Here is an 11,210-nt window from a genome sequence, read left to right as displayed (position 1 = left end):
TCCTTCCTTGGAGCCCCCTGACTGTGGACTGAAATGTGAGCCAGAAGCAACTTCTCCTCCTCTAAGTTCCGGGTGTGAGGTTTTGTGTCTCAGCAGTGAGAAGGTGACTCGGACAGGGACAGAGAGATAGGAACTAAGGTCGGGAGGTTGAGGCCAGAGGACCTGCAATGAATGGACGCAAGAGAGCTGAGACGTCCTGAGGCTCGCAGGCTCCTTCCCCGCTGAGGTCCCTCCTGCCAGTGCCACAGGGCTGAGCCTGCAGAGGTCGCCGTCCTTGAGGGCGTCTCGGCCTGCCTCCCCTGACTAGGCTGAATGAACTCGCTTTATGAAATAGATAGTGTTATGGCCAATGATGAGTCCCCTTGCCGCAGGAGGTACTGAACACCAGGGACCTCTTATTCCCGTATATTTAAATTTAGAAGTGGATATTTATACATGTGTAGGACAGCCGCACCTCCATTGCACAGTCAGGTGTCTCACCTCAAGTAGTAAACCGTAGTGAGCTGGGATCCTCTTAGGCAGAACACCTTATTCCTCTAGACTGAGGTTGTCTGGGATAACGACACATTATGATTATACTGGAACTGGTGCACTTGTGACTCAATGAACTGATGCAAATTGAACATGAGCAAAAAGATCATATAACTTTTATAGGTGAGGGAAATTAGATGTCTTATTTTTCTAATTTAATACTGCAGGGTGATCATTCTCCAGGGAGGATTGATAAAACAATGGCTCATTGGTCACCGGGTTGATTTCAAGGATGGAAGGGAGGCGTCGGCTTAGTTTTCTTCTCTGTCATATTGCAGGATGAAAAATTCGGCAGCAAAACTGTGTTTCTTAAGAATTAATCCAAATGTCAGAATAGTTTCACAAAACCCCACATACGTTCCGGACTTGGTGGCTAGGTTCAGGTGGTGAGGTCTGACAGTGTGCTGTGAATACACACACACTCTCAGGGTGGCAGAATGCATGAGGCTGAATCCCAGCAAAGCATAGCTAGCTGACAGCCAGCAAAACTTCCAGGCAGACCAAGCTTCCCCTCACTGGTGCTCTCCCCTTCCTGCCCACCCAGGCTACCCCCGGCACTTACCCTAGATCATTGTACCATGTGACCTTTGTGCTTTTCACTTGTCCACTAACCTTTGAATTTTGTGTTAGATTACATATTGCTATCTCCAAGGGCATTGGCATTTTCTTAAGAAATGCTTTGCTATGTGTTCGGTTTTAGGAAGACTGAAAGATTCATTTGGAAGTTATCAGGCTTCTCGCTTCTTTCCTGGCCCGCACCCTCACCCACCCCACCCAAATGGCATCTCCCTGACTGCTCAGAAAGACAAACTGGGATCACTGTTAGATTTTTTTTGACCTGAAATGTTAATGGTGAGTGGAAGTTGACAGTCCAGAGGTGATAAGGCTAGCTCTCATGTACTGAGTTTCTACCATGTTATAGCTCTTTAAACCCATTTAAAAATTCTCATATTAGCTCCGAAGTACAGCAGGATACTTCTCACTTGATGAAACAGAGTCAGGTAGACGGCCATGCATTTGGCGGGCCACGTGCCCTAATTAGGAAGCAGTGGAGCTGGGGTTCAAACACAGGCCTTGCTGATACCAAGGCCCATGTGGGGTCCTCTTTTCCACTGTCTGCCAGGCTGTGGCAAAGGCCCCATTGCTGCGGGATGAACCCCATCTATTTAGTGAGCCCGGATATTAGCAGCCTGTGAGTAACGCCCAAGCATGGACTCTGAATCTGAACTAGCTATTGGAAGACCACTGTCCTTGAGTTGGAAGCACAAGCCCAAGATTTAACAGGATTCTCTGCCTACTTGAAAATGGGTAGATGAAAGAGTATTGGTACAGTTTGGTATAGTACGGATCTAAAACAACACCCAAAGCCTCATATATTTGGCAGACTGGACTTTGGGGGCCTATAGCTGATGTGCTGTTAGGAGGTAGGACCTGACCAGAAAGGCGGGTCACTGCGGGTGTGTCCTAGACACGGTTATCTCCCTCCTGGGCCGCTCCCTTTGTTCCCTGCCCGCCCCCCTGAGCAGCTCTCCTCTGCGATGCTGCTGTGCCATGCTGTCCTGCCTTTGAGCCAGCTAAGCGTGGACTGAGACCTCTGTAAACCGAACCAAAATAAACCTCCTCTTTTAACTTGTGGTGTCCCGTATTGCATCCCAGGGATGAGAAAGTGACTAGACGAGTATCTTCTTAGCAGAACCAAATTAACCGTTGCCTCATAGGTCTCCTTCACCTAAAGGTAGTTTAGTGCTGACATTTCACCTGCGCTGGAAATCGAGTCCCTCTGGAAATTCGCGTCTGAGTCGGTTTGCTGGAGCCGCCGTAATGAGATACTGCAGACCGGATGCTTGAACAACAGGACTGTAGTTTTCCACAGTGCTGGGGGCTGGGAACCTGAGATCGGGGCTGCGGAAGGGTTGCTTTCTCCCGAGGCCTCACCGCTTGGCTCGCAGATGGCCGCCCTCTCGCTGTGTCCTCACGCGGCCTCTCCACCGTGTGCGCTCCCCGGGCGTCTCTCTGTACGTCCTGTTCTCTGCTTTTAATAAGGACACCGGTCGGGTGGGATCAGGGCTCACACTGATTGCCCCGTTTTCACTTACTCACCTCATTAAAGGCCCTGTCTCCAAAGACAGCTGCACTCCGAGGGGCTGGGGATTAAGATTTCGACGCATGAATTTCGGGAGGACACAGTTCAGCCAAGTTCCCAGTTCACTGCAGAATCGTCTTTACAGTAAGTCCTGGGACCCAGCCTCGCGTGCATCAGTTGGCGAGGAGTTGTGTACGTTTTGGTCCTCTGGCCAGCTGTGAGAAGGACTGACGCGGGGGACACGTGTCAATCCCTGTGTGACTTCCAGAACCCAGGGTTCCCTGCCGTGACGCCGTTGCACCCCGCCGCAGAGCTTCAGTGGCCTGTGGGAGCAGTGTGGCTGGGAGACCACTTCAAATGGTCGCAGCTCTGAAGGGAGAGCGTGAATGGAAACGAGCGCTGTACATGGCAGAGCACTTGGACGGTCAGGTAGTGGCTCAGTGGCGCTGACTCAGCTCAGGAGGAGAGGAATACGATGGCGTGGGGTGCTGTTTCGGGAACCCACAGTGCCAAGGAGCACCAGAGAACATCATGCTGCAACCCCAGGACGGTGCAAGCCAGGGTGCCCCTCCGCGGAAGAGTGGCCACTCCTTGTACATCTTCTTAAAACGCAAGAAGAGCTCCACACCAAGGGCTCCTTCCTACTTGCTGAGGATTCAAATTCTACTGTCACGATTCAGAGCTTTACTTCCCTTGTAGAGGAAAACTGCAGACAGACACCAAGGCGTCCACGTTACGGTGACGTCATTCCTCTGTGCAGTGGCGGTGTGGGCGGTCATTGGTGTCATAGCAACAGGTCACAGCAGAGCGGCTGCTGTCAAGGGCAAAAGCCAAGGGAGAGAACTGTGTGACAGCTGCTTCCACTGATGCAAAAAAGGGCATTTCTGTGTTGACCCTTGCATACGGCCACACACACACACGCGCGTGCACACACACACACACGCACATCCTATCAAAATTAATCCATGAGTGTACAATAAATTGATAATGCCTTTTACCCCTGGGAGCATGTGTAGGAGGTGGGGCCAGAGGTGAGAAGAGGATTTCTCCTTCATTGTATATTTTAAAATAATTTCTGTGTTTTTACTATGTATATTCAAGACGTCCTGATAAAAATTCATTTTTTAACCATTTGCAATTCAGATGGAAGATTAGCTTTGATTCACATATGAGATGCAGCATTTAGACATTTCGCAATGATATGGGGCGGAGAGCTCGGGGCTGAGATCGCGGGGCTGCTGTGGACACTGGTCCCCAATACTCCGGCAGCCAGGGAGTGGGGGCACTGCAGGGCAAACCCCTCAGCCGGCGGCTGAGTGTGCACGAGGTTGGAGGACTGCGTTTCAGTGACTTGTCTTGGGTAAGTACTATCTGATCTCCAAGTCCCTCTCCCCCTTTGTCCTGTTATGTCTTTCTAATAAAACAGAATCACACTGTGAGATTTAAGTCACAGCTCAAAGACAGAAACAGAGGGGAGTTGGGCAGGGAGAGGACATGGCATTCCATGACGAGGAGCAGCTTTGGCTGATGCCTGTCCTTCCTGGGTGGCGCCTCCCCCCAGCCCGCCCCGCCTCCCCGCCGTGTTCCCCGTCCATGGCCCCTGCTCCTGCCCTTTCCCTTCGTTTGTCCTTCCTTGCCTTCTCTGAAAAGTCAGAGCTAACTGTGAGGACTGGGTATGCCCAACACTACGTGCTGACAGCAGGATAAAAGCCAACACACTGTATTATGGTTAGGATGAAATGTTCCCCCAAAGGCTCTCGGTGTGGAATGTCCCCCCAAAGCCTTATGGCTTTTGGATGGTGGTTGGAGAACTCCCACTTCATAAAGTGGATGAATCCGTTGGTGAGACCATAATTTGATGACAGTACTGGGGGTAGTGGAAGCAGGAGGTGGGGACTGGATCATGGGAGTGTGAAGGCGGGGACCGTGTGCAGCCCCAGGCCCTTCCTCTCAGGATCATTCTCGCTGTGCTTCCTGCTGCCACGAGTGAGCGCTGTCCTCTGCCATGCCCTCCCACCGTGGTGTTTCTCCTCGCCATGGGCCTCCAGCAATACAGCCAGCTGGCCGTGGACTGAGGCCTCTGAAACCGTGAGCCAGCGTGAACCTTCCTTTTAAAATCAGTTTAGGTCAGGCTTTGTCACAGTAACAAAAAGCCAACTAGTAATTTCTCTTTTGCTATTCATATTGCCCAACAAGTGACTTATTGGGCGGAAGAGCAAGCGACATATACAAATGACACTGACTGGAACTTTCAGGTGATCCACTCTAAACAGTCATCAGCTCCAGTCTGTGGTGTATGTTTTTTTGCTGGAGTTCCTGTAGAGATGTGTCCCGGGGCTGGCAATTCACTCCTGGTTCTAAAGGCAGTCTGTTTTGCCTTGGGCTCCTGTTAGAAATGTCCTCCTATATCCAGCTGAAACCTGTTTTTTCTAGCACTTTTCATCTCCAGCCCTAATTTCACCCTTGAGACCACTCTGAGCAAATCTGAGGGTTTCACTCTGAGATGGAGATGGAGGGCTCTTTCTCATTCTCAGAGAACCTCCTGTTCTCATGGTCCTTCCCTCCCTAGGCTGGAACTGTCCACCACAGAAGCCGGGGCAGAAACCGTCTCTCAAGTGGCTCCTGGAGCCAGGCAGCCCTCACGTGGCCCTCAGTGCCGAGGGGAACAGACACCCCAGGGCTCATCTGGGTTCAGCCTCAGAGAGGACTGGACCGTCACACTCTCGGCCACGTGCCCACAGAATAGTCTTATGTAAGCCACAGAAGTGGAGTTGTTTTTGACCCAAGAGGGTTTTATGATTTGAAGCAAGTAAAGAACCTTCCATGTAGTCTTTTAAAAATTTGGTCATATTCGATTTGTCCACTGCTGTAGCTTTTCAGGCCTTTTGGATTCTAATGTGACCATCTGATCATTCAGTGACCCTTGTGTACTTTCTTTTTTTTTGGTACTGGGAATCGGTACCTTGTGCTTGCCAGGCAGGTGCTTATGCCACTGAGCTACATCCCCGGCCCAGCCTTGTGTACCTTCTGTCTCAGCCAACTCAGAATTTGCGGGCAGGATTTTCCTCTTTGTTGGTGGTGAGAAACAACCGCAAAGCTTGAGTGAGCCCACACTGTGATTAGCGCCCTGAGCCCTCCCCCGGGGTCTCTCTCGTGGAAACACACTCAGGCGGTATCCGGTTTGCTCAGCTGACAGAGCCCAGAGGTTTGTCCTTCAGTTCATCATCTACTCAGTGATGCTCCTCCGGCTCGTGTTTCTCAGGCTGGACTCCAAGTTTATGGGGACGAGTGTGTAACCAGGGTGTCACCCGTGCAGGAGCAGCCTGGCGGGCCATGCCCGTGTTTCCCAGACCGTCTGTGGGGTGGGGGAAAGATGCAGGGGAGGGGGCACCTGTCTTACTGCACCAGCCAGAGTGTTCCCCCTTATCCCAGAATGAGTACTCTTGAAATTGTAGGATTTTTTAAAAAAAAAAATCTGATTGCTAGGAGTGGTAGACATGCCTACAATCCCCGCTCTCTGGGAGGCTGAGGTAGGAGGAGGACAAGTTGGAAGTCAGACTGACAGAGCAAGTTAGTGACTTAGTGAGACCCTGCCTCAAAAATCATAAAGAAAGAACTGGGGATGTAGCTCAGCGCAAAGGCCCTGGGGCCAATCCTCAGTTCTGTCATTGTAATAATAATAGGTAAATAAATAATTGTAAAATGTAAGAAATAAAGCAAACCACCCTGATGCGATTCATCCCCACCCCAGTAACCCACACTGCCTCTTGTAGTCTCGGCCCTCCAGGTTGGCATCAAGAGCCCTTCTGTCTGGAGTTTCTAGGTCAGTCTTGCTCACCATTTCAAGGCTCACAACAACATTTTCGCACTCTGCACACACCGGCACCTTTCTGTTCTACACGATTTCTCTAAGATCGCCGGAAGAATTTATTTATTTACACAGACTCTCAGTTCTCTGGGCACTGTGGTGCCCTCAGATGCCTGGAGACTCAAGTCAGTCAGAGCAGTTAGTGGACCATCTCCCTGTGCATTTAAAAAACTCTGGTCGGAGTACATCGCAGTCCTCAGTCTGTGTGTTTTTTTTTTTTTTTTGTCTTTTTGAGACAAGGTCTCGCAGTGCAGCTCAGGTGACCTTGAGCTCACTTTGTAGCCCAGACTGGTCTCAGTCTCCCGAGTGCTGGGATTACAGGCGGGCGCCACCCTGCTGGGCTCCCTTGTCTGTTTTAAAATTTTTTCCTTTTGCTGTTTATAACTAGAATTCCAGTAGTGTTAATTTCTTCCTAAGTGGGTCCAAATGTGGAATTTTTAATGAAAAATTTCCTGTTAGCGTACTGAGTAATTAGAAGATCCTTTCCCTCTACTGACGGTTTTTCATTTATCATCTATCAGCTGCAGTATGTATTTGGAGGGTCACGGTTTTCCCAATCGAGCTATCAGTTTCCCATTTACCGCATTTGTGCTTTTCCTCTGTGCTCATTCTTTTCTTCCTGGTAGCTTTTCCCACCGGCGTCGGACCCGCCGGCCTCTCCCCTCTTCCCTCCGACGTTCCATGTCGGGCCTGAGGCTGTCTTTTCTTTCCCGTATCTTGGGTTTGGTGCCTTGGTCTGTGCCGCGTGCTCTTCCTGTTCCCAAAGGGATTTTAGGCCTTTTCCTTCTGCATTTTAATTTTTCTGAATACAACGTTTAATTGCAAGATGCGTGCTCCAAGGAAGGCTCTCTGCTGTTTTGTTTTGTTCACATTTAACCAGACGTCGCGGTGGTTTTTTTTCTATGTTTTATGTTTTATCGCTCAGCCTATCTGCTGACGCAGCATCGCTTTTGTTTCCAGTCAATGAAAGGAAAACATTTCCACCCGCTTAGTGCTTGGGCAGAAAACAGAAGGCTGAGTGCTCAGCAGTTCTCCGGGTGAGAGCGAGACAGCGCCCGGTCGAGTTCCACTTTACCCTACTTCGCGGTGTCGCTCACACGGAGCTACTTGGTGTCTCCAGTCATTTGGTGATTATTTCTTCAGGCTGGTTTTTATTCCATGCTGTTTAAGACGTGCACGTCTGATCCTATTCAAGGACAGTTTCCATTAAAACAGAAGGGTCTGATTTTTACTTCAGGTGCAAAAAATTTCTTTGCTGTCAAGCACAATGGATTATGTTTAGGCTGCTATCAACAAACAAATATTTTACATTGTCCATATGACTATTGGTCAAATTCTGCAAATGCTAGCGAACAGGAAAATAATTTGGATTGATTATGATGAATTCTTTCTCGGAAGCAAATGATCTATTGCTGGAATTAAAAGAAGAAAGGAGATTTTACTGCTCAATTTGTATGTGAAAGGACGGAGGGAGGACAGTGATCTGTAATGTACAGACAGTGTTTTCCCCAGAGCAGGAGAAAGTTTCAAACTGGGTCTTAAAATATTTTTCTTTCAGTGTCAAATCCTTTGTTCAGAAAAAAGCAACAGTCTGTCCAAAGAAATGGAAAATATATTCCAAGTATAGTCTGATAATGACATCGTCTAACAGTATATGTAGAAATGTTTTAACTTAGTATTTTAAGGTGTTAACGGTAGATAATGCAAGTCATACACATGAAAATTGAGGTATAATCTATATAGGGAAAAAGTCACCCTCTGGTTCACAGTGCTGTGAGTTTTGACAACTCATAAAATCACAAACTGTCCTCAAAATCAAGGTATAGAAAAACTTCATTATTCGCAAAATGCCCTGAGTCCCTTTGAAGTCAGATGCTCCCCACTCCTGTTTCCTGGGACCCACTGATCTGCAGTTTGGCCTTTTCCAGAATATCATATAAATGGCATCATAGAGATGTAGCCCCTGGAGTCCAACTTCTTTTACTTGGAGAAATGCATTTGAAATTCCTTCATAGCATTGAATGTTTATTTCTTTTTATTGAGTAGGGTCCCTTTGTATGGGTTTACCTGGCACTGTCTCCATTCATCAGTACAAAAACTTTTTCCTAAGTTTTTCTAGTTTTTTGACATGGGGTCTCACTGTGTAGTGTAAGGTAGCCTTAAACTTGCTTATGTAGCCCAGGCTGGCCTTGAACTCACGGCAATCCTTCTACTTCAGCCTCCTGAGTGCTGAGATTACAGGTGTGTACCACCACGCCTGGCATAGTTTTTTAATTTTTTATTTTTTTGGTACCTGAGATCAAATGCAGGACCTTGCACTTGGCAGGCAGGCGCTTGTGCTGCTGCGCTATTTCCCGTGCATGTTTTTTTTTTTTTTTTTTTCCGGTACCGGGAATTGAACTCATGACCTTGCACTTGCCAGGCAGGTGCTGTGCCGCTGAGCTAAATCCCCAGCCCCAAGGCATGGTCTTTAAAAAAATTATGTTTATTGGTACAACTTAGATACACACATAATGATCATATTCATCAGGGAGTATGTACCTGTGTATGATGTATCTTGATTTTTCTTTTTTTTCCCTTTCCTTTCCACTCCCTTCAACCCCTCCTTATTTACAAAAGTTTGTTTCCATTTTATCCTTTTATCATTTTTTCCTTCCTTCCTTTCCCCCTCTTCCCTCCCTTGTTCCCCTTCTTTTGAACTGTTTCTTCCTATTTCACAATATTTATTATACTCTTTGATCCTTATTTACACTTTTGGTTTCTCACACCAGATAAACAGTGCAATATTTATGCATACGTGACCGATTTATTTTACTTAAGAGTATGGTCTCAAAATGCATCCATTTACCTAGAAAAGTCTCAAGTTTATCCTTTTTTATGGCTGAGTAGTACTCTGTTGTCAAAAAACCCCCACATCTTTTTATCCATTCCGCAGTTGATGGGCATTTGGGTTGTTTCCAAGAACTAGCTGTTACAAACTGTGCTGCTATACACATGAGTGCACATATATCACTGTGGCATGATCTTTCTAATTCCTCTGGGAAGATACCCAGAAGGGGAATAGCTGGGTTGAATGGGAACTCTAATTCTAATTTTTTTGAGGAATCTGCACACTCATTTCCACAGTGGCTGTACCAGTCTACACTCCCACCAACAGTGAGTGGAGTAAGGTTCCTTTCCCCCCATAGCCTCTCTAGCATTTGTTGTTGGTTGATTTTTTGATGATAGCCATTTTTTCTGGAGTGAGATGGAATCTCAGTGTTTGCATTTCTCAAATGACCAGTGACGCTGAACATTTTTTCATATATTTGTTTGCTGTTCATATTTCTTCCTCTGAGAAGTGTGTATTCATCTCAAAGTTCCATTATTGGATTGAATCTTTAAATTTTGGGGGTCTGATTTTTTTCAATTCTTTATGTGTTTTAGATATTAGTCCCTTGTAGGAGGCACAACTGGCTGAAATTTTCCTCCAGTCTGTGGGTTGTTTTACTCTAATAGCAATTTCTTTTGCTGTGTAAGAGCTTTTTAATAGAATGAGATCCCAGTTGTTGATTCTTTGTATTATTTCCTGTGCAACTTGGTTTTTGTTCATGAAATCTCCACCTACACCTAGGTCTTCAAGATTTCTACCTACTTTCTCTTCTAGTAGATTTAGTGTTTCCATTTTAATGTTTAGGTCTTTGATCCATTTCTGTTTCAGTTTAGTGCATGATGTGAGACATGAATCGAATTTCAGTCTTTGGCATGTGGGAAGCCACTTTTCCCAGCATCACTTTTCTTTTTCTTTTTGTGGTACTGGGGGTTGAACTTAGGACCTTGTATATACTAGGCAAGTGCTCTACCATAAAGCCACATCCCTAGGCCCTCCAGCCCCACTTATTAAAGAGGGTTTCTTTTTCCCAATGAGGGTGTTTGGCCCTTTGTCAAAGATAAGGTGGCTGAGTGTGTTTGAAGTTGTTTCTGCATCTTCAAAGCTGTTCCATTGATCATCAGGTCCATTTTTTTTTTTTGCCACTACCATGTTGCTTTTATCACAGGAGCTTTATAGTATAATTTCAAGCCAGGGATTGTGATGCCCCCTGCCTTGCCTTTGTTGCCAGAACTGCTTTTGCTCTTCTAGGTCTCTTCTGGTTCCAAGTGAATTTTAGGAATGTTTTCTCTAATTCTGTGACATATGCTAGTAGTATTTTGATTGGGATTGAATTAAATCTAAACAATTTTTGGAGTAGGGCCATTTCCATTATGTTAGTTCTTCCTACCCATGAGCAAGGGACATCTTTTTATTTCTTGATATCCTCTTTGATCTCTTTTTTTTCAGGATACTGTCATTTTCACTATATAAATCTTTTACTTCCTTTATTAGATTGATTACTAATTTATTTTTTTGGATGCTATTGTGAAGGGTATGGTTTCCCTAATTTTGCTCTCCATGAGTTTATTGTTTGTGTACAGGAATGCTATTGATTTTTGAGCTTTGACTTTGTATCTAGTTATGCTACTGAATTTGGTTATTAAGTCTACAAGTCTTTTGGGAAGTTTTTGAGGTCTTCTATGTAGAGTATCATGTCATCTGCAAGCAATGATGATTTCACTTCTTCCTTTTCTATTCTTATTCCTTTTATTTCTCTTTCTTGTCCAACTGCTCTAGCTAATATTTCCAGAACTATATTGACTAGGAGTGGTGACAGTGGACATCCTTGTTTTGTTCCTGATTTTTTTTTTTTTTTT

Source organism: Chinchilla lanigera, unplaced genomic scaffold (assembly GCF_000276665.1).
Source record: "Chinchilla lanigera isolate Chin_1 unplaced genomic scaffold, ChiLan1.0 scaffold00025, whole genome shotgun sequence".
NCBI classification, from domain to species: Eukaryota; Metazoa; Chordata; class Mammalia; order Rodentia; family Chinchillidae; genus Chinchilla; species Chinchilla lanigera.
The sequence above is the reverse complement of the archived record's forward strand: the minus strand, read 5'-3'. Positions refer to the sequence as shown.